Genomic DNA, 22884 nt, shown 5'->3' with positions numbered 1-22884 from the left:
AATACCAAAACTTGTCTTTACTCTGTATTTGACATCCTGTGGGATTTACTTGAGAAAGTAATCGATTTTTGTACATTATATTGATCATCTGACCAAAGGATTCCTCGTATTTCTTGAAAATAGACATTAAAGCTTCACAACTCCGAGGGTTTGTTTTACAAAAAACATTGTATCGTCAGCAAAAAGTAGAGGGTTTACTCTCAGATCCCATCATGAAACACATATTCCTAAAAGATGTCCACTAGCTTGAGCTCTTGTGCACAATCCCGAGAGGACTTCTCCACAAAAGATGAAGATGTATGGGGAGAGGGGATCACCTTGTCGAATTTCACCTTGTGGAATAACTTGACCTTGAGCTGAGCCGTTAATGAGGAAGGTGTAAGAAACTGTGGCAACACATTGGAAGATCCAACTGATCAATTTGGAATGGAAACTGTGGCGCTCAAGAACTGTTGTGATGAAGCTCCATTCAAGCCTGTCATAGGCTTTGCTCATGTCTGTTTTGACAGCTATGGAGCAGTGTTTTGTCTGATATTGCTCTTCCGAACACAAACGCAGACTGTGTTTCAGATAGAAGTGAGTTCCAGTTTCAGTCTTCTGGTGAGGATATTTCAAATAATTCTGTAGTACACATTGCAAAGAGCAATTGAGAAAAATGCTCTTCAGACCTGGGAAACTAACAAGACAATCATATTATGTGAAGACTGGGAAAATGCTGACCTCCAAATGATGATCGAGGAAGATACATAAGAAAAGACTTCAGAAGCAGTTGTAGTGAATGTAGGATACATGAGTTCCAATCGCCAAAATGAGAAAAACATGGAAACTTCAAATGGAGCTCTGACTGCTCTGGGGAAAAAGAAACCATGATAACCAAAGAAGAAGATCCATATTTGGTCCCTGGCTTGATTCCCATGTATGATTTAGAACATGAAGAAGTGAAGGAACCCATATCTCATGTGTCAGTGGAAGCCATTAACGAAGGTAAAGTCCAAACGTTCCCGGAGGTAATAGTTTGGAGTTCATGTTCCTGTTTTTCTAGAAAACCTCTTTGTATGAATGTCTTCCTCTAGGCTTTTTTTTCTTTTTCATAAACAGACTGAATAGAAATGCTCTGCTTGGTACATTTTCGTTTCATGAACTCTTAGAGGCTGCTGTTATACACACAGCTGCAGATGGTAATGAAACCTTTGCATCGTCCTTGTTAGTTGAATGAAACCGGTCTGTCGATTTGAGCAATGTACACATGTTGACCCATTTCACTAAAAAATATCCTTAACTATGGCTTGGAGCTAGTTCCACGGTAGAAAATTTAGGATTGTTCCGTGGTCATCTCTTACAGTTTGTATTTATGAGAACTGAAAATAGATTGAAGCATGTTGTGTTGTGTTGTGTTTGTATATATATGTATGTCAAATGGTTTTGGTAAAGAGGGAGATGAAGATATTATATTTTCCTAAAATCCCCAAGGAGAGGTTCAGGTTTGAAGGTTACAAAAAATGTTGGAGTTCTTCACTGTTCAAAAAAAAAAAAAAATTTAAATCCCTAAGAATTTCAAAGAGGGGTTCAGGGTTAGATATGCTCTTAGAAGACAACAATTAATAGATTATGATGCTCTTTCGAATAAATCAGGTTTTAATGTAATCAACACATAATAATATTGTATTTTAAAGTTATTAACATCTTTGCATTTTTTCTTTGTAAACCAACCATTAAATTCAAAATTGCATGGATTTTTCGATTGACCAGTTAGTTGATCGAAGGATTAGAAGAACTATGTCATGTTTTTTTACCGAATACTCACAAATTCTCAAAGAAGATACATCATTACAATTATAGGTTCATTCAGAATTAGATGTGCTCTTAATCTATACTTTCTTTATTATAATAAATATAATACATACAATGATACACAACAAATATAAGCCCATCAGAACACACATAATATAAACTATCAACATTGTAAAAGTCAACCCAATACACTTAACACTATACTCAATAACATTCAAATTTTAGAAATACGTTCAAGCCCGCACATGCATGCAGGCCAGTATCCTAGTTGTAATTGAGAATAGATAAATTTTTAATTTACTTTCAATAAATTTGGTAATAGACTTTGGACAATATAGTTTTTGCTTTATTTGTTTTTTTTTTCAACTTGTTTGCTTAAAAGAAGTTAAAAACTAATTTTATAGTATAATGTTTGATCATCATATATATTATAATCAAAATAAACTTTTAGCTTTAAACTTTTTCATTCAATTTTAGAATGGCTAATTACCTTTTACTCCTTAGTAATTTTTTATAAATATCTTTAATTAATTAATTTCAAAAATGCTTACAAAAATACAATAATCTACTCGTGGACTTATCTTATACGTTAATTTCGGTCCATGCATTCGATTTTTTTTTTCCTATTTGAAATCCTAGCATTGCATAAACTCTATAAATTCAACCCGTAGACATCAATTTTAGGGCATTAGAGACGAGTTTAGTTAGGTTTGTTTTTTTTTTTTTGTTTATATCACAGAACTCTTCCGTTTCGAGTCAGACAACGTTTTGATATGCACCGGTTGGAGTCAGGGTATCCTCTGACATCGGTGGCATCGATATCCCTCACAATAGAAGCTGCACAGCTCACTCCAATAGTAAAATTTCTCCGAATTCGATAAGTGAACTTGTCTTCTTTTTTAAAAAAATTTCCGTTGAGATTTAGATTATAGTTTATAGGTTTTTGATTTGAATTTGTGAAACTTGTATTGGTTCAGGGATGTGTTGCTCCATTATGTAGTGGATGTAATTCTAGGAGCTCTAGGGCTTCCTGATATCGTTCAGATTTCCCAGATATTGATCCTAAATGGAAAGGAGCTGAATCATCCGTTTTCATCAAAGAAGCTGTAAGCTTTCAATTTTGTGTGAAATTGTGTATGCAGAGATTTCCCCTATGCAATTATAGCTCTGTCATTAAGCCTGACTCTCAAGCTAGATTCATAGATTGGTGGAATTTACATAGTTTGGAAGCTTTTGGTTTGTTAATATCAAGGTTCTATAATTCTCTTTGAGTATAATCTTTTAACCTATAGATCTTGAGTATAATCTCTTTGAGTACAATCTTGCAAAGTTTTGGCATATATCAAGTTTAGATCTGCTTCTTGGGTTGATGAATTATAGAAACACTCTCGTATTTGTACATTTCTTTGGAGGCAACATATATGATTGATGTTAAATACGGTTACTCAAATTTGAAACTATAGAGTTTCTTTCTTGTCTCTGTCCTTTTAAATTATGTGTTAGGTTTAGTGTAATATCGTTATTATGATTGACTGTGAATGTTTTATTTCATGGAAGCTAATGTGAATCAAGCTATGTATTTGAATGATGGCCACTTGAAATTAGGTGATATGATCAGTTATAATGAGGTTATGGTTATGTGGATCGAACAAAATCTCAGCTTCTTGTGGGTTTGAAGAGTGATTCAATGAACTTGAAACAAGGTTTTTGTTTGGCTTTATGTTTCAGGTGAGACTCATGGACGAGGCAGGGTACAAGATAGGAAACCTAGACGCGACATTGATTCTACAAAGACCAATGATAAGTCCACACAAAGAGACGATCTGATCCAATCTGTCAAAGCTTCTAGGTGCAGATCCTTCTGTTGTGAACCTAAAAGCTAAAACCCACAAGAAAGCTGATAGCCTTGGAGAAAACAGAAGCATTGCAGCTCACTGTTATTCTTCTCATGAAGAAGTGAGTCAATTTTATCATATTCCTTAAATGTATCAATCTCTTTAAAAAACACTTTTTAATGTAAAGTTTTAATGCAATTACACTTTAGACTAGAGGTTTATTAATTCCTTCTTAGAAACAGTGAAAATCGAATCATGTGATGATGATACATTGAAATGGAAAAATGATTCTGGTTTCTTTGTCAGTTTCGAATAAAACTTGAAATTATGACTTTTTTAGCTGGAAGTTTCTTGTGACGCAATCTTCTACTTCTGTCATTTTCATATTCAGACATTACATCACATGAAAACTTTGATATTTTTGTCGATGTATATATGTATGATAATTTTGTTAATGTGTATGTACATCTGTGTGTTTTCAAAATACATATCTTTTCAGCGAAGTATACATTAGAAGGTAAATATGAATCTACACATAATTATTCTGTTGAGTATCTTACGAAGTGTTCACTCCATGACAACAGTACGCGATTTTCCTTTTTTCTCAATTTCCATTTTCCCCAATTTCCTTTTTCTGCCTATAGAAAACGTGTTTCAGGAGAAACATTACCCTATATATATATATATATATATATATATATATATATATTTGATCCAAAAAACTTGACCACAGAAACGAAAAAAGGGAAGAAACCCTAAATAGTTTTACGCTTCATTCATCACTCTGTTTGATCGTTGGGTAGTAGCAGCTCGTTTGTTTTCGTGCCTCCAAGTTATGTCAACAGGAACAATTTATGGTCGTGATTTGTTGTGCTTGTCGTCATCCTCTGAGAAAGAGGTTCGCTCGGCAAAAATAAAAATTCGTTTTGCTGATATCATCGTCAAAGCTAAGTGCAGGAAAGAAATCGAAGAGAGTAGTAGCATTAAAAAGCTGATGCGATGATGAAGATCGTAAAGAGAGAGAAGCAGGTTTTAAAGAGAAAAGAGAAAGCTAAAATCGAAGCTGTGATGAAGAGAAGATCCATGAGGTTGGAAGCTCGACGTAAGCTAGAGAAGGTGGAAGAAGAAGCGAGATCCAAGATGAAAGAAGATCACTTGGCTGATGAGAAGGAAATCGTGAAGCTCTGCGGTGGCTCTCGTATGGCAAGAACTCGTTGGGTTAAAAAGTTTGGTCTGATTTTAAAAAACGACAATGATGATTCTTTGGAAGCTTGCGATGATCTTGAAGAAGGTGAGATCCGTTAGCTGGGATGAAGTCAACTGCCTCAAGTAAAAAAAAAATAATAAGTGTAGCTTTTTTCTATTTTTTTTTGTTTTTTTTTGGAACATTAGATTTCATTAATAAACTTAGAGTCATACAAGAGTGGAAATAGAGGAAGGTAATGTAAGAATTCGTACCGGTTTATAACTATTTATAAACATTAATTACGAATTTGATTGCCAGGATTCATGTAAATACTGAATTAAATCTAGATCTTAGAGTTTGAATATACCTGGATATTCTGTAGCGGAATGAGAAAAATCAGACAGATTTAAGATTATCTTAGCACTCCAAGTGTCGTGCCTCTATCGGTATCTATACGCACACAAATTGGATCGAGACGGGATGCTAGTACCGTTGAGATCAAATCTCAAAATCCAACGAACTGTTCGTCTTTTATCTCTAAGTTTAAGGATTTGCTTGTCATACAAGCAACATATGTCTCGCTTTTGTAGATTGTGGCTGCTAATAAATTTTTGTTTTTTTTTCTCTTGTCCACAACTACATATATATATATATATATATATACTCACATATGAAAACCCTAACACTTTACGATTCACATTCACGTGGATGGGTTGGGCTTTAGTGTAATTCTTAATTAGACCATAAATCAGCTTTTATCACATGTGTATATATCAAAATAATATATCTCTTATATATTATTTTTTCTTATTTATTATATCATAAGAAATTCCCAAAACTCAAAATGTTAGTCCAATTCATAAAAGACATTATTAATCAATGATCCAATTTACTTAGGTGTGTGCCCCTATAGGATCGTATAATATTAGTAACAGGTTCTCAACCCATAGATTATAAGTGGTTTCTAGCAAAGCATTATAACCACCTAATATTAAACGATTGTCAAATCTCGACAATACAACTTTAATTAGAATAAAGTACAAATGATTTCAGGACATTCCCAACAATCTCTCACTTGTACTGGAATCATCTATTCCTATAATCCTTTTGTCTTTATATCTCGATCTTAGCATAAAGCAAGAAACAGTGTCATCTTTATCAAGCTAGATCATTTTTATTGAACTCTGATTTGTACTGATTAAACAAACGACTGACATTCACCTCGTTTGAGCGCGGCCACGCATTTCTACTGAAGTCATCAGTAAATGTGATGAAGTACTGGAAGTTTCCCCTAGCACTTAGACTCATTGGTCCACATACATCTGTATGTATAAGGCCCAATAGATCACTAGCCCTTTCACTGTGTCCTGTAAATGGGGCCTTAGTCATTTTTCCCAACAAACAAGATTCACACGTTTCATATGATTCAAAATCAAATGAGTTCAAAAGTCCATCACCATGAAGCTTCTGAATGCTTTTCTCATTTATATGGCCCAAACAACAATGCCAGAGAAAAGTTGGATTTAAGTCATTAGACTTAAACCTCTTAGTACGAATGTTATAGACCGGCATGTTCTGGTTTAGAACATAGAGTCCATTCTCTAATGGAGCACTACCATAAAACATATCATCACGATCAAATGAACAACATTTGTTCTTGATCGAAAAATGAAAACCTTCCATGTCCAAACATGGAATAGAGATGATATTCTTGTTTATAGCAGGAACATAATAGCAGTTCTTGATTTCTAAAACCATGCCTGAAGACAAAGACAATGGATATGTCCCCACTGCTAATGCTGCAACTTTTTCACCATTAGCCACACGTAGGTCCACTTGTCCTTCTTCCAAAGTTCTGATGTTCTTTAGACCTTGCACATTTGTACAAATGTGAGCGCCACAGCCGGTATCCAATACCCAAGGAGTAGAACCAGAAGTGGTAACATTTACCTCTATAACATAGATACCAGAGAAGAAATCTCAAAAGTTTTCTTCTCTTTCAGATCTTCCAAGCCTTCAAAGAGGTTTGATTCACTCGATTTATCCTTCTTTAAAACAAATCGCAATGAATGGGAATTTTGAGGGTTGGACATAACTGAAAAAAAAAAAGCAAAGTTAATATGATGTTCATAAATTTTGAGCATTCTCAACAATTAAGAAAACTCACACTATACTCAAAAAAAAAAAAAAATTCCTCTAAAATGAGTATAGTATCCAAGATCCATATTTCACTAGAATCCAAGTGAGCTTTGGCTCAACCCCTGAATATCTAGTTAATTAGGTAAGCAACACTATTGCTAATTATATCCAATATAATTCTTGGTTGTGGAAGACATCTTATGTCTTATCCAACTCTATGCCTCTAAGCCCAAAACCGTTTTAATAGCCTAGTCAAGTAAACCAACCTTTTCTCATATGGTAATCGTTACCATCTGTCTCACTCTCAAATAATTGCAGACCGCTGCTTTGGCAGACCCGCCATACAAAATTCAAGTTTTAACAGTTGATAAAATTGGAGAGACATCAAATAACTTGATATTGGTTGAGGAATTAATATTAATCCAATTTTATTTATATTAAAATTTATATCTAATATAAATAATTAAATATAACTAATACATATCTCATATGTATTTAATTGGATTACATATAATTAACTTAATTTTAATCTAATTAAAATAATTAATTAGTTAGTATTTAATATTAAATATAATTTTAGAATCTAATCAAATTAGAATTCTAATTAAATAAAATATCTAAACGATTAAACCAAACCAATCATACCAAGCAACTAAACCAAGTGACTGCGTATTGGTCTCACAAGTCGCATATGCATATTATAATAATTCTATATATTCAAGACAGTTATGTATTAGCGAATTGGTCTTTGCAATTAAATATATATGACTTGGTAACTATTACATGCACATGCGAGGAAAGGAAAAACATGTTTTGGATATTACATATTATTAACATAATTATCGAATGATCATATCAAGCATAATTATCTTATGTTTCGTTTGTAATATTTACCTTTCCTAAATCAATATTTCTTAACGTATGAATCAACATGTACATATTTATTTAAGAGTCACAAATATATATTTTAAAATTGATAAACATCATAATCAAATTACCGTTTTTACGAACATGTCCGAAAATCAATTTCAAACATTGTGAAACCATCAGAATTATTTATCTATAACAAATTGTAGATTAAAGAAGATCCAATTGCAGTATTAAACAAGTAGGCTCTGATACCACTGTAATAATTCGTACCGGTTTATAACTATTTATAAACATTAATTGCGAATTCGATTGTTAGGATTCATGTAAATACTGAATTAAATCTAGATCTTAGAGTTTGAATATACCTGGATATTCTGCAGCGGAATGAGAAAAATCAGACAGATTTAAAATTATCTTAGCACTCCAAGTGTCGTGCCTCTATCGATATATATATATATATATATATATATATATATATATATACTCATATATGAAAACCCTAACACTTTAGGATTCACATTCACGTGGGTGGGTTGGACTTTAGTCTAATTCTTAATTAGACCATAAATCAGCCTTTATCACATGTGTATATATCCAGTAATATATCTCTTATATATTATTATTTCTTATTTATCATATACATAAGAAATTCCCAAAACTCAAAATGTTAGTCCAATTCATAAAAGACATTATTAATCAATGATCCAATTTGCTTAGGTGTGCGACCCTATAGGATCGTATAATATTAGTAACAGGTTCTCAACCCATAGATTATAAGCGGTTTCTAGCAAAACATTATAACCACCTAATATTAAACGATTGTCAAATTTCGACAATACAACTTTAACTAGAGTAAAGTACAAATGATTTCAGGACATTCCCAACAGGTAAATCGTGGAGGACTCGTTTTGCCAAAGCTTCGGCCGACAATTTAGCCGTCCGCTACACGTAGATAAACAAAATACATTAAAACAAGCGCTAGGTATTGGATGTCGCAGAGGAGTCCATAGAGCTCCTTAAGCTGATCACGAGAGTTGATTGCTCGAAAAAATGTTTGAACGTCTGGTTTGCAGCAGAGGTGTGTGTACCCCAATTCTAGAGCATAAAGATACTATTGTCATTCTCTTGCATCATTGATAGCCTTAAGCATGGTTTCATCTGTGTAAAGATTATTTTTTTGAAGAGTAGATAATTTCAGGCCGACCAGAAAGCCTAGCAGAGAGTGATAAGTTTGATCGTTGCTATATCAGGAAGAAGAAGGCTAGAATAGGGGAAGCAGAGGAGTTGGCGGAAAAAGATATAGCTGGGTCAAGTGTGGAGTAAAGACCCTGGCTCATTTAGAGGCTTTGCTGTTATTTCTGGTTGTTGCATAACTACAGAAAGACAATTCATTTTTATTTTATCTTGGATTTTCGAATTATAGAGATTGAGTCCTTAGACTTGAGGCGATACTCAGCTCTTGAGGATTCGCGAGTGAGGGATGATTTGGATACTCGATCTGTGAGTGATTCAATATCTCTTGAAGATTTCTCTTATTCATCTTGTAATTTCCTTGATTACATCAATGTAGGAGGTTTACAGGAGAGAGAGAGTTAAGGTTGTGATTTAGTGAGCTGAGAGAATCCAATCTTAAGACAGAGCTAGGGGAATAATTGTCCTAGACCAACACCTGTTGGAGGAAGGCAGAACAAAGTACTAGCGATTTTAAAACCTGATTTAAAATCCACACAAGCCTCAAAATTATGTCAGCGCTAAACAGGATTAGTCTCCAAACCTGACGAGCATACGTGCAATGGAAGAAAGGACGTTCAGTAGTCTCAAGATCTCCACAGTGGACACAAAGAGCATTGTCGAGGAGGCCTCTATTGAGAAGATTTTCTCCCAAAGGCAGAGTGTTTTGCATAATTTTCCACACGAAGACACAAAGCTTTTGCGAGAAGTTTTCCGACCAGATCATAGATTGCCAGTTGAAATCTTGGTGTTGCTTGTTTATTGGGGCCAGTTTCTGGGTTTCAGAGTTTGACATTGCTGTGTGGTATCTAAACTTTGCAGAATTTTTCTATAAATTATTATTTTGTTAAAAATATAATTTTAAAGTTTTGGAAATTTTTTAATTTTAAATATTGATGTGGACCAATAAAATTGAACTTTTAAATCATATGTGGACATTCTTAGAGGCATATAGCTTTAATTTTTTTAATAATAGATTTCGAAATCAAAGCTGGAAGATTCCACACGAGGCAAGTGATTTTGGTCTCTCTTCCTTGTTTTGAGACTTACAGAATGTATTCGGATGCTGCTTGGTCAGCCAATTGTTACCTTTGTGGTTAACGTTAGGTTGTTAAAACCCCATCAGATGTCATGTTATTTTAAAAATCTTCCTCGGATACCTCAGTCTTTGTCTTAATGACAAAACTTCTTTCTCTATTTTCAGTGCTTTGTTTTTCAAAAGTGTCATGATTTTGGTCTCTGCTCCGTGTTTTGAGGCTTACCGAATGTATTCGGATGCTGCTTGGTCAGCTAATTGTTACCTTTGTGGTTAAAGTTAGGTTGCTAAAACCCCATCTGATGCTATGTTATTTCAAAAATATTCCTCGAATACCTAAGTCTCCATCAATGATGAAATCTCTTTCTCTATTTTCAGGTCTTCGTTTTTCAAAAGTGTCGAGTATCAATTACTTGATATGTTTCTCGGATTGCTTGAAATTTATCATTCATCTCAAATTCGGTGGCTAAGCTTTGGAGATTTTACGGTCTCTTTTTCAATATTGAGGCGGCTTGTAATGGTTTTGTTTATATATATTCTTTCATTATAGTTAAACATATAGTTTAGTCAAGTTGGTTCTTTTACGTTGTAATGACTCATTTTTTAGTGAAACTTAACTCTATTTTTGTTTTTTTTAAATTGTTGCACACGTAGAAAAAAAAAGGTTAAAATTTATTATCGTTGTGTAACAAAAATTTGGATGCTAATGTAAAAGTCTCTAAATATGTGTGTATACATCTAATTTAAATTTAAAATTTCCTTTTTTAGTAATATTTATTTTAATTTTTTTTATTATTAAAATAAAGTTTGTATATAATTTTTTATCTTTAAGTGGGAATTAGTTGGAATGTGTTCGTATTTATTAATAGGTTTTTGGTTCACACGACCTATTGCAGCGAATGCTTGTCAAAAAGCTTTTGTAACTAATCGTGTAGGCGATTTTGGTTTATTATTAGGAATTTTAGGTCTTTATTGGATAACTGGCAGTTTTGAATTTCAGGATTTGTTCGAAATATTCAATAATTTAATTTTCAATAATAGAATAAATCTCTTATTCCTTACTTTGTGTGCATTTCTATTATTTGTGGGATATCCCTGGCTCTCTTCTCTCTGAGTCCCCGCTAGCTTTCAAGCGTTCATTCAATCTCCCTCCCAACGCAAGGAAACCGATCGATGCACTTGGCTTTAGGTTTCGATCGATAATAATTTATATTATATATAAAACGCTTCTCGCTGGAGACTCGGGTGGGGCGCTTGCTCTCCTCTTGGCAGCCTTCTTCAAGTAGGCTCCTAAAAAAATGCGTTGACAAAGGGCAGATGGATAGAACCTTTCAACGAGATAGTGCTTTTTCAACTCTCTCAAAATGGAATCTATTCCAAACATATATGACCATCTCCAACCATACTTCTGAGCCATTGTAAACTAGAGACTGTTGTCATTTTTGAACTGAATCCGTGACATGAGTGGAGGAGAAAATGCTCTACTGAGCTAACAGTGGAGGAAGGGCAGCTAGAAGCCCGGTAGCAAAGCAAGGCAAAGCAGATCCAAAAGAAGGGAAACGAAAACCAAGATTTGCTTTATCTGGTATTAAACGCGAGCTACGAGCGAATAAAACACCTTTCAACAGTATCAATACCGTCACATGAATTGTAAATGCATGAATATGATGTACCAAAAAATCTGCCGTTCCTAATGGAATAGGTAACAAAGCTACTTTACCACCCACTGCTACTAACTCACCGCCCCCCCAAGTTAAACTAGTGCTCGCTGTTTCACCAGGGGCTGTTACACCAGGTGCTAAAGCATGGGTATTTAATTTTTAAAAACAATAATAGAATTTGGAAACTTTTAAATTTTTATTGTTGAGGTGGACCAATAAAAAGATTATATATAATTTTCTTATTCAACAATAATATTAGAATTTGTAAACTTTTTTAATTTCCTTATTCAACAATAATATTAAAAATTGGAAATTTTCCTTAATTTTGAATATTGATATGGACCAATAAAATTACCTTTTGAAATCTATGTGGACGCCTTAAGAAGCCTATAACTTCCACTACAAGAAAACAGAGATTTAGCGACCTCATATACAGTTGCTAATTAGTCGCTAACACTAAATTTACGACCGAGTTCCGACTAATAGCATCAGTCGCTAATATTGAGTCGCTAAATCAATTAGTCGCTTATCAGTCGCCAAATACCGACTGAATAACGACTAAATGTTGACGAAGTTAATCAGTCGCAAAGTAGTCGTTACCTTAGCGACTGATTGACGACTGTTTTTGCGACGTATTTGCGACTGAATGGCGACCATATGGTTTGATAACTGAATGATATTTGGTGCAATTTAACGACTGTTTTGTGACGTATTTATGACTGTATTCCGACTGATTTACGACTGCATTGCGACGGCTTCAATAAATGAAAACAAAATCTAGTTTTACGATTAGATTCGTCAAAATCTGATAATTTGAATCCATTCTACATTTTAAATAACAATTTAACAGCAAAAAAATATTCAAATGTAAAATGCAAAAAGTCATTATATTACATAATACCATTGTTTTTAAAAAAGACATAAACCATTGTTCCAAAAGTTACTAAACAAAGATCAAATGGTTACATACTTAACCATTGAGATAAGTTCAAAAGAGTGAGCCGAGATACTTAAAAAAGAGACATAGAAAAACCTTAAGAGTGAGTTTGATCACTTGGAAGAGTTTGATTTTCAGCCAAAAAATCCATGAACTTTGGATCAGTTTCAGTCAAATACTTCTCCACCATCGATAACTTGTCCAGCTTGGCTTGTTGCTCTGCTTCACGCTTGGAGTTCTCAGCCGCTTGTTCTTCTATTTTGCGATGAGCTTCTTGTAGCTGCTCTTCCAATCCCTTGTATGTTGAAGAGCTTCCTGGGATTTTCCTCTTTCCATTGACATGTGTCTCTGAAAGACTTCCAATTCCATAAGGAATACCTCGCTCATTTATGAAACTCGACTGCAAAAACAAAATAAGGATCAAATCATCAATGCATATATATTAACATCGAAGCATCAAACGAAATAACAACTTGAAAGCTATAGAAGCAAAGCATAATATAAAAGAACACATCAAATATAAAAAACGAAGACTTTACCTGAAGAAAAATCTCATTATCCTCTTCTATGGTTAGCCCCAACGATGGTGAAGTACCATCTGAAGTCTCTGAGTCTATCCCGCGAATTGCTAACTTGGATTCCAGGTTCTTCCTATAAGCCTCAGCCACAGTCTTGGACTTTCGGTCTACAAACGTTCCATCTCGTTTTGTATGAACCTTGATGAAAACTTCACCAAGGCTCACCGGTCTTCCCAACTCTTCTTCCTGAAATGATAACAATATAAAGAAAGAGTTAGTTCCCATCTGACTAAAGATGATATATAACTTATGAGAAAGTTAAAAATTGATATACTTACCATTTCTTGTTGGATTTGGAGGCATGACTTCTGCCCTGAGAAGTGAACATGAGGACCAAGTCCATTACGCTCAGACATCCGAGCAGCTGATGTGGTGGAACTCTTCTCTTTGGCTTCTTCAGTGTCCCAATACTCTGTCATTTGTTTCCAAAGAGTATCTCCAATCCAGTTTGGTTGTTCTCGAGAAACCCTAACCTTGCTGACCATGTCTTTCATCCGGAGGAGACATACTCTCTCAAACCTTTCTTGAACCACACCGGTTAATAAAGGATCCCAAGTGTGGGTTTTCTACCAAAAAAATAGAGAAGATGATGTTAGTGAGCAATAAAAAACAAATGCTCATATGTATCAACACAAAAAAGGAGAATATGGATAGAGAACCTTACCGCGAATTCAACAAAGAATCTTTCCTGTCTCTCCCGAGGCATACATGTCCAGCTATAAAATGGGCCATCGAACTTGTTACAGAAACTTTTTGTTATCTTCCGAGTAAGGGAAGACTTGTCACGCCCAAACCTGCAAGCACACAATAAAGTAAAGAAACAGTTACAATCCTAAACCCAATACTAAGATAAGAAAATAAACAGTCCATAAATCCAAGTTAACAAAAGTTATACCAAGTCCATAAATCTAAGCTAAGTACCATAACAATTCTAACAAATCTAAGCCAAGTACCATAACAACTCTAAACCCTAAATCATAACAATTCTAAGCCAAGTACCCTAACAACTCTAAACAATCATACAAATTCTAGCCAAAAAACCCTAAACTATGCAATTAGATTACTTGAAATCATACCATGTTGTGTTCGGCTTCTTTATGGGAGAGAGGACTGTGGTGTATGCTTCCCTGCCAGGCTGAGTGAGCAAGGCATTGAGAATTCGTTGCTGGTCTTCCGCGAGATTCACCGGGAATAGAGCTTCTTCTTCTTCTTCCGGAAATACACTTTGAGCGTCAGAAGCTTGCTCGTGTTGTTGTTGAGAGACAGATTGCTGTTGACCGCGTGGAGATGGTTTCTTTTGACCGCGTGGAGATGGTTGCTCGTGAGATCGAGACTCTGGTCCTCGATGTGGATTCTGCGAGTTCGGGAACAACTGCGCCGGTGGTGGATAATCCCTCACAGATACTGATGGTTGCTGCGTGGGGACAACCGGCGGCGATGGCGAGGGCGTGAAGTCGTAACGACCTGGCAGAGGCGACGACGATCTGGCTTGCGATGGTGCCACACCTCCTCTGCCTCGTCCTCTCTTCCTTCCACCACGACCACCCATCCTCTAATCGTTGAAGAACGAAAGTGTTTGTCGGGGATTTGGGGATTTTTGGTGAGATTTCTGGGTTGGGAGAGAAAGGGGATTAGGGTTTCGTCGAAGGGATTTGGGGAATTTTTGTCTAAGTGTTTAGGGTTCTCGAGTGTTTACATCTGAACGTACATGGATTTGAGCTTTGTTTACATTTTTTTTATTTTGGGCCGAAATGTAGTCGCAAAGTAGTCGCCAATTCCCGACTACCGTAAATTAGTCGTTAAATACTGACCAAGTTACGACTGTTTTACTTAGTCGCTAATTAGCGACTAATTGCCGACTGAATTTTATGAGATGTAAATTAGAGGCAAATCAGTCGCCAATTAGTCGTAACAGTTAGCAACTGCCAAATCAGTCGCTAAATGTCGTCGCCAGTTAACTGTTTTCTTGTAGTGTTCAACTTTTATTAGTATAAGATAAGAAGATTATAATCAAAATAAACTTTTAGCTTTAAACCTTTTTATTCAGTTTTAGAATGGCTAATTACCTTTTACTCCTTAGTAATTTTTTTTAAATATATTTAATTAATTAATTTCAAAAATGCTTACCAAAAATACATTAATCTACTCGTGGACTTATCTTATACGTTAATTTCGGTCCATGCATACGATTTTTTTTTCCTATTTGAAATCCTAGCATTGCATAAACTCTATAAATTCAACCCGTAGACATCAATTTTAGGAAATTAGAGACGAGTTTAGTTAGGTTTGTTTGTTTTTTTTTGTTGTTTATTTCACAGAACTCTTCCGTTTCGAGTCAGACAACGTTTTAATATGCACCGGTTGGAGCCAGGGTATCCTCTGACATCGGCGGCATCGATATCCCTCACGATAGAGGCTGCACAGCTCAATCCAATGGTAAAATTTCTCCGAATTCGATCAGTGAACTTGTCTTCTTTTTTAAAAAAAAAAAAATCCGTTGAGATTTAGATTATAGCTTATAGGTTTTTTATTTGAATTTGTGAAACTTGTATTGGTTCAGGGATGTGTTGCTCCATTATGTAGTGGATGTAATTCTAGGAGCTCTAGGGCTTCCTGATATCGTTCAGATTTCCCAGATATTGATCCTAAATGGAAAGGAGCTGAATCATCCATTTTTATCAAAGAAGCTGTAAGCTTTCAATTTTGTTTGAAATTGTGTATGCAGAGATTTCCCCTTATGCAATTATAGCTCTGTCATTAAGCCTGACTCTCAAGCTAGATTCATAGATTGGTGGAATTTACATAGTTTGGAAGCTTTTGGTTTGTTAATATCAAGGTTCTATAATTCTCTTTGAGTATAATCTTTTAACCTATAGATCTTGAGTATAATCTCTTTGAGTACAATCTTGCAAAGTTTTGGCATATATCAAGTTTAGATCTGCTTCTTGGGTTGATGAATTATAGAAACACTCTCGTATTTGTACATTTCTTTGGAGGCAACATATATGATTGATGTTAAATACGGTTACTCAAATTTGAAACTATAGAGTTTCTTTCTTGTCTCTGTCCTTTTAAATTATGTGTTAGGTTTAGTGTAATATCGTTATTATGATTGACTGTGAATGTTTTATTTCATGGAAGCTAATGTGAATCAAGCTATGAATTTGAATGATGGCCACTTGAAATTAGGTGATATGATCAGTTATAATGAGGTTATGGTTATGTGGATCGAACAAAATCTCAGCTTCTTGTGGGTTTGAGGAGTGATTCAATGAACTTGAAACAAGGTTTTTGTTTGGCTTTATGTTTCAGGTGAGACTCATGGACGAGGCAGGGTACAAGATAGGAAACCTAGACGCGACATTGATTCTACAAAGACCAATGATAAGTCCACACAAAGAGACGATCTGATCCAATCTGTCAAAGCTTCTAGGTGCAGATGCTTCTGTTGTGAACCTAAAAGCTAAAACCCACAAGAAAGCTGATAGCCTTGGAGAAAACAGAAGCATTGCAGCTCACACTGTTATTCTTCTCATGAAGAAGTGAGTCAATTGTATCATATTCCTTAAATGTATCAATCTCTTTAAAAAAAAACACTTTTTAATGTAAAGTTTTAATGCAATTAAACTTTAGACTAGAGGTTTATTAATCCCTTCTTAGAAACAGTGAAAATCGAATCATGAGATGATGATACATTGAAATGGAAAAATGACTCTGGTTTCTTTGTCAGTTTCGAATAAAACTTGAAATTATGACTTTTTTAGCTGGAAGTTTCTTGTGAAGCAATCTTCTACTTCTGTCATTTTCATATTCTGACATTACATCACATGAAAACTTTGATATTTTTGTCGATGTATATATGTATGATAATTTTGTTAATGTGTATGTACATCTCTGTGTTTTCAAAATACATATCTTTTCAGCGAAGTATACATTAGAAGGTAAATATGAATCTACACATAATTATTCTGTTGAGTATCTTACGAAGTGTTCACTCCATGACAACAGTACGCGATTTTCCTTTTTTCTCAATTTCCATTTTCCCCAATTTCCTTTTTCTGCCTATAGAAAACGTGTTTCAGGAGAAACATTACCCTATCTATATATATATATATATATATATTTGATCCAAAAAACTTGACAACAGAAACGAAAAAAAGGGAAGAAACCCTAAATAGTTTTACGCTTCATTCATCACTCTGTTTGATCGTTGGGTAGTAGCAGCTCGTTTGTTTTCGTGCCTCCAAGTTATGGCAACAGGAACAATTTATGGTCGTGATTTGTTGTGCTTGTCCTCATCCCCTGAGAAAGAGGTTCGCTCGGCAAAAATAAAAATTCGTTTTGCTGAAATCATCGTCAAAGCTAAGTGCAGGAAAGAAATTGAAGAGAGTAGTAGCACTAAAAAGGCTGATGCGATGATGAAGATCGTAAAGAGGGAGAAGCAGGTTTTAAAGAGAAAAGAGAAAGCTAAAATCGAAGCTGTGATGAAGAGAAGATCCATGAGGTTGGAAGCTCGACGTAAGCTAGAGAAGGTGGAAGAAGAAGCGAGATTCAAGATGAAAGAAGATCACTTGGCTGATGAGAAGGAAATCGTGAAGCTCTGCGGTGGCTCTCGTATGGCAAGAACTCGTTGTGTTAAAAAGTTTGGTCTGATTTTAAAAAACGACAATGATGATTCTTTGGAAGCTTGCGATGATCTTGAAGAAGGTGAGATCCGCTAGCTGGGATGAAGTCAACTGCCTCAAGTCAAAAAAATAAAATAATTAGTGTAACTTTTTTTAGTATAATACTTACTGGTCCCATATGTAATTTTTTTTTATTTAGTTCAGTTACTTGATCAATTTTTTCTATTTTTTTTGTTTTTTTGGAACATTAGATTTCATTAATAATATACTTAGAGTCATACAAGAGTGCAAACAGAGAAAGGAAATGTAAGAATTCGTACCGGTTTATAACTATTTATAAACATTAATTGCGAATTCGATTGCCAGGATTCTTGTAAATACTGAATTAAATCTAGATCTTAGAGTTTAAGTATACCTGGATATTCTGCAGCAGAATGAGAAAAATCAGACAGATTTAAGATTATTATAGCACTCCAAGTGTCGTGCCTCTATCGGTATCCATACGCACACAAATTGGATCGAGACGGGATGCTAGTACCGTTGAGATCAAATCTCAAAATCCAACGAACTGTTCGTCTTTTATCTTTGAGTTTAAGGATTTGCTTGTCATACAAGCAACATATGTCTCGCTTTTGTAGATTGTGGCTGCTAATAAATTTTTGTTTTTTTTTCTCTTGTCCACAACCCTAACACTTTAGGATTCACATTCACGTGGGTGGGTTGGGCTTTAGTCTAATTCTTAATTAGACCATAAATCAGCCTTTATCACATGTGTATATATCAAATAATATGTCTCTTATATATTATTATTTCTTATTTATTATATCATAAGAAATTCCCAAAACTCAAAATATTATTCCAATTCATAAAAGACATTATTATTCAATGATCCAATTTACTTAGGTGTGTGACCCTATAGGATCGTATAATATTAGTAACAGGTTCTCAACCCATAGATTATACGCGGTTTCTAGCAAAACATTATAACCACCTAATAAACGATTGTCAAATCTCGACAATACAACTTTAACTAGAATAAAGTACAAATGATTTCAGGACATTCCCAACAATCTCCCACTTGTACTGGAATCATCTATTCCTATAATCCTTTTGTCTTTATATCTCGATCTTAGCATAAAGCAAGAAACAGTGTCATCTTTATCAAGCTAGATCATGTTTATCGAACTCTGATTTGTACTGATTAAACAAACGACTGACATTCACCTCGTTTGAGCGCAGCCACGCATTTCTCAGTATAAAATCTTCGATAGGCCCAAAGATATTTATCTCCCGTTATATAGGAGGGACAAATCCCATCTTGTTCCATCCCTGTTCCTTACACAATTCATAATGTGCCCGATCAGTGTCTTTATAATCACCTTTTACGGCTGACGTTTGACAAAGTCAAAGCAAACTAATCCATGTACAAGAAAGCATGACAAACTCAGGTCAAAGGACTATACTCTATAGTTGTCATGAGAAACTCTTATGACACTCATATAACAATCTTGTAGAGTTCTCATAGCGGGTCAGTCCAATCATGTGTTCTCTAACACATCTATGTGATTGACTTTAATACTGCATATCAATGACTTCACAAAACTTAGTCATCAGTCACCTCACATACTAGTCATTCTTAGTTATTAACGTCCCATTTTAATAACCTTGACTAGGGACTTCAATAATCTAAATCATCTTCCACTTATAGAGTTTCATGATCAAGTCACATACTTGATGATCTATAAGAATGACATAAATTATTTTGGGACTATTATTCAATTATCCAATAACAAAATAATACTGAAACAAATTTCATTAATTTGAAAATAAAATCAAATGTATGTAAACATGAACATCATATCATAAAAGAAATTAAAACCTCCCACTGAAAATAAGATTACATCTTTATGAATCTAATGCCTATCGCAGCAGTATGACTCTCATGCTTAGGCTGCGGAAGGGGTTTCGTAAAAGGATCAGCAACATTTGTATCCGTTGGAACTCTGCTAATCTTCACATCGCCTCTGTCAATAATCTCTCGAATGAGGTGATATCGCCTTTGTATATGTTTGGATTTCTGGTATGATCTAGGTTCCTTTGCCTGTGCGATGGCTCCATTGTTATCACAATATAGATCAACAGGGTTAGAGATGCTAGGAACTGTGTGAGCCAAAACTCGCACAACCAGAAATTTATTTAAGAAAAACTAAGGGATCGGAAACTTCTAGGGTTTATCGTCAAAAACAGTAAGATCGAAAGAAAGTTTTTCTTGCTGTAAAAGTGTTTAGCTCTTATTGCTTAGGGTTGCAAAAGTTACAGAATGAATTGTATACATCATCTATTTATACTAATTCTCCGAACCGCCTAGCCGAGAATCTCGGGAGAGATTTTCGGAATATTTCCTTATTGCCTCGTGCGGCTCACCGCCTTTGTATTTTGCCTAGGGTTTTTTATGGGATCCGTCTCTCAAGGCCTTAGTTCAGCCCATCTGAACTTTTCCACGGCTCGGCCCATCTAACTTCTCCATGGCTCGGCCCACTTGCCATTTTAGTCGAGACATGATCCGGTCCACCTCACCGAGGCGCGGCTCGGCCCAGGCATGTTGGAGAGGGGCTTGGCCCATTTCTCACGATTCGGCTCGGCCCATCTATCTTTCTTCGCGGCTCTCCCTACTGGTCTATCTTCACGGCTCTCCCACTTGGTGATCGCAGCTCTCCCACTTGTCTTGGTGAGAACGGCTCTCCCACTTGTCTTGGTGAGAACGGCTCTCCCACTGGTCTTGGTGAGAACGGCTCTCCCACTGGTCTTGGTGAGAACGGCTCTCCCACTTGTTCCATACTTAGTCATTTTGAGATGGTTTTATCTGCTTGGGGTGAAAATCGACCCCAACAATTAGCCCCCCAGCTCGTCAGTTTCGGAGGCGAGAGTGACGAGGTCCATTACTCCTGACCGTAGGATAAACCATCGAGTCAACTATTATGACGTAAGCCCAGATGAGGTGTTTTGGGAATGAAGACGCCGAGGCGTTCCCAAGGAGTGCCGAGGGTGCCGAGGTGTATCGAAAAGGTACCAAAGATGCCGAGGCAAGTTAAGGACGAGGCGATTTTGTTTAGGAATGATGAGCCGAGGCGATTTTGTTTAGTAATGATGAGCCGAGGCGAGGCGATTTGAGAAGGTTATGCCGAGCCGAATAAATGGCGAGGCGTTTCGAGAGAAAGTTCGTGCCGAGCTGTTTTGTTAACGACGAGGCGTTTCGAGAGAAAGTTCGTGCCGAGCCGTTTCATTAACGACGAGGCGTTTCGAGAGAAAAAGTTAATGCCGAGCCGTTTTGTTAACGACGAGGCGTTTCAAGAGAGAGTCCGTGCCGAGCCGTTTTGTTAACGACGAGGCGTTTCAAGAGAGAGTTAATGCCGAGCTGTTTCGTTAACGACGAGGCGTTTCAAGAGAGGGTTAATGCCGAGCCGTTTCGTTAACGATGAGGCGTTTCAAGAGAGAGAGCTAATGCCGAGCCGTTTCGTTAACGACGAGGCGTTTCAAGAGAGAGTTAATGCCGAGCTGTTTTGGAAGAAGTTGTGCCGAGGCGTTCTGGCGTAGGCAACACCGAGCCGCGTTTCAGGGTGTCGGCGAGGCGTTTTTGTTAGTAACGCCGAGCCGTGTTTCACGGTGCGACGAGGAGTCTACGTTAATGACGCCGAGCCATGTATTAAGGTAGCGACGAGGCGTCTGTGTAAATAATGCCGAGCCGTGTTTCAGGGTAATGACGAGACGTTTTTTCTAAGAAAGTTGCTGAGCCGTGTTTTCAAGATAACGACGAGGCGTTTACGTCAGTAATGCCGAGCCGTGTTTCAAGGTAACGACGAGGCGTTTATGTGTCAGTAATGCCGAGTCGTGTTTCAAGGTAACGACGAGGCGTTTATGTGTCAGTAATGCCAAGCCGTGTTTCAAGGTAACGACGAGGCATTTGTTCTAAGAGAGTTGCCGAGCCATTTCGCGTCAACGATAACGACGAGGCATTGTTATGAAATTGTCGAGCCGTGACGACAAAGCACGGCTCGGTTCACACAGCTTGATGAGATATCCTTGGGAAAGAGTGTAAGCGAGGCGATTTGATAACGGGGATAGGCGAACTGTTTTTCCCGGAGTTTTTTTTTAAATGACAAGGTGTTTTTGTGAAAACGTCGAGCCGAATAAACGACGAACCGTTTCGCGAAAACTGTGCCGAGCCGAATAAGCGACGAGGCGTTTTGCGAAAACTGTGCCGTTCTTAATGTAAGACGCCCATAGTGCTGCGGTGCGCAGAAAGACTAATACTAAAGCTTTTCCAGAAAATACAATGCCGAGGCGTGTTAGATATTGTCGGGGGAGAGTGTTACGCCGACGCACGTGATCTAGATACGGCTTGTTACTGGATTAAGTCAAGAGATGCCAAACCGACAAGGTCAAAAGATGCATAGACGACAAGGCAAGACAGTGCCTAGAAGATGAGCCGAGACGATGGCTAGGAGACAAGGCAAGGGGATGCCTAGGCGACGAGGCAGGAGGACGCCTACCCAACGAGCCGAGATGATGGCTAGGCGATAATGCAAGAGGATGCCTAGCTGCCGAGCCGAGTTAACGGCTAGGTGACAAGGCAAGAGGATGCCTAGGCGACGAGGTAAGATGATGCCTAGGCAACAAGCCAAGATGACGCCTAGCCGACGAGCCGAGATGATGGCTAGGCGACAATGCAAGAGGATGCCTAGCTGCCGAGCCGAGTTAACGGCTAGGCGACAAGGCAAGAGGATGCCTAGCTGCCGAGCCGAGTTAACGGCTAGGTGACAAGGCAAGAGGATGCCTAGCTGCCGAGCCGAGTTAACAGCTAGGCGACAAGGCAAGAGGATGCCTAGGCGACGAGGTAAGATGATGCCTAGGCGACGAGCTGATGATGGCTAGGCGATGATACAAGATGACGCTTAGGCGACAAGCCGATGACGGCTAGGTGATGATACAAGATGAT

General features: G+C 36.7%; 2 pseudogenes; both read left to right on the top strand.

The window, feature by feature from the left end:
• The first annotated feature begins 866 nt into the window (after positions 1–866).
• Positions 867–3751, top strand: LOC112089945 (annotated as a pseudogene).
• An 11453-nt stretch (positions 3752–15204) lies between these two features.
• Positions 15205–16809, top strand: LOC112089944 (annotated as a pseudogene).
• Positions 16810–22884: the final 6075 nt, after the last annotated feature.

The sequence above is a fragment of the Eutrema salsugineum genome, unplaced genomic scaffold (assembly GCF_000478725.1).
Source record: "Eutrema salsugineum unplaced genomic scaffold, Eutsalg1_0 scaffold_11, whole genome shotgun sequence".
In the NCBI taxonomy this organism is placed as follows: domain Eukaryota; kingdom Viridiplantae; phylum Streptophyta; class Magnoliopsida; order Brassicales; family Brassicaceae; genus Eutrema; species Eutrema salsugineum.
This window is presented reverse-complemented; position numbering and strand designations above follow the sequence as displayed.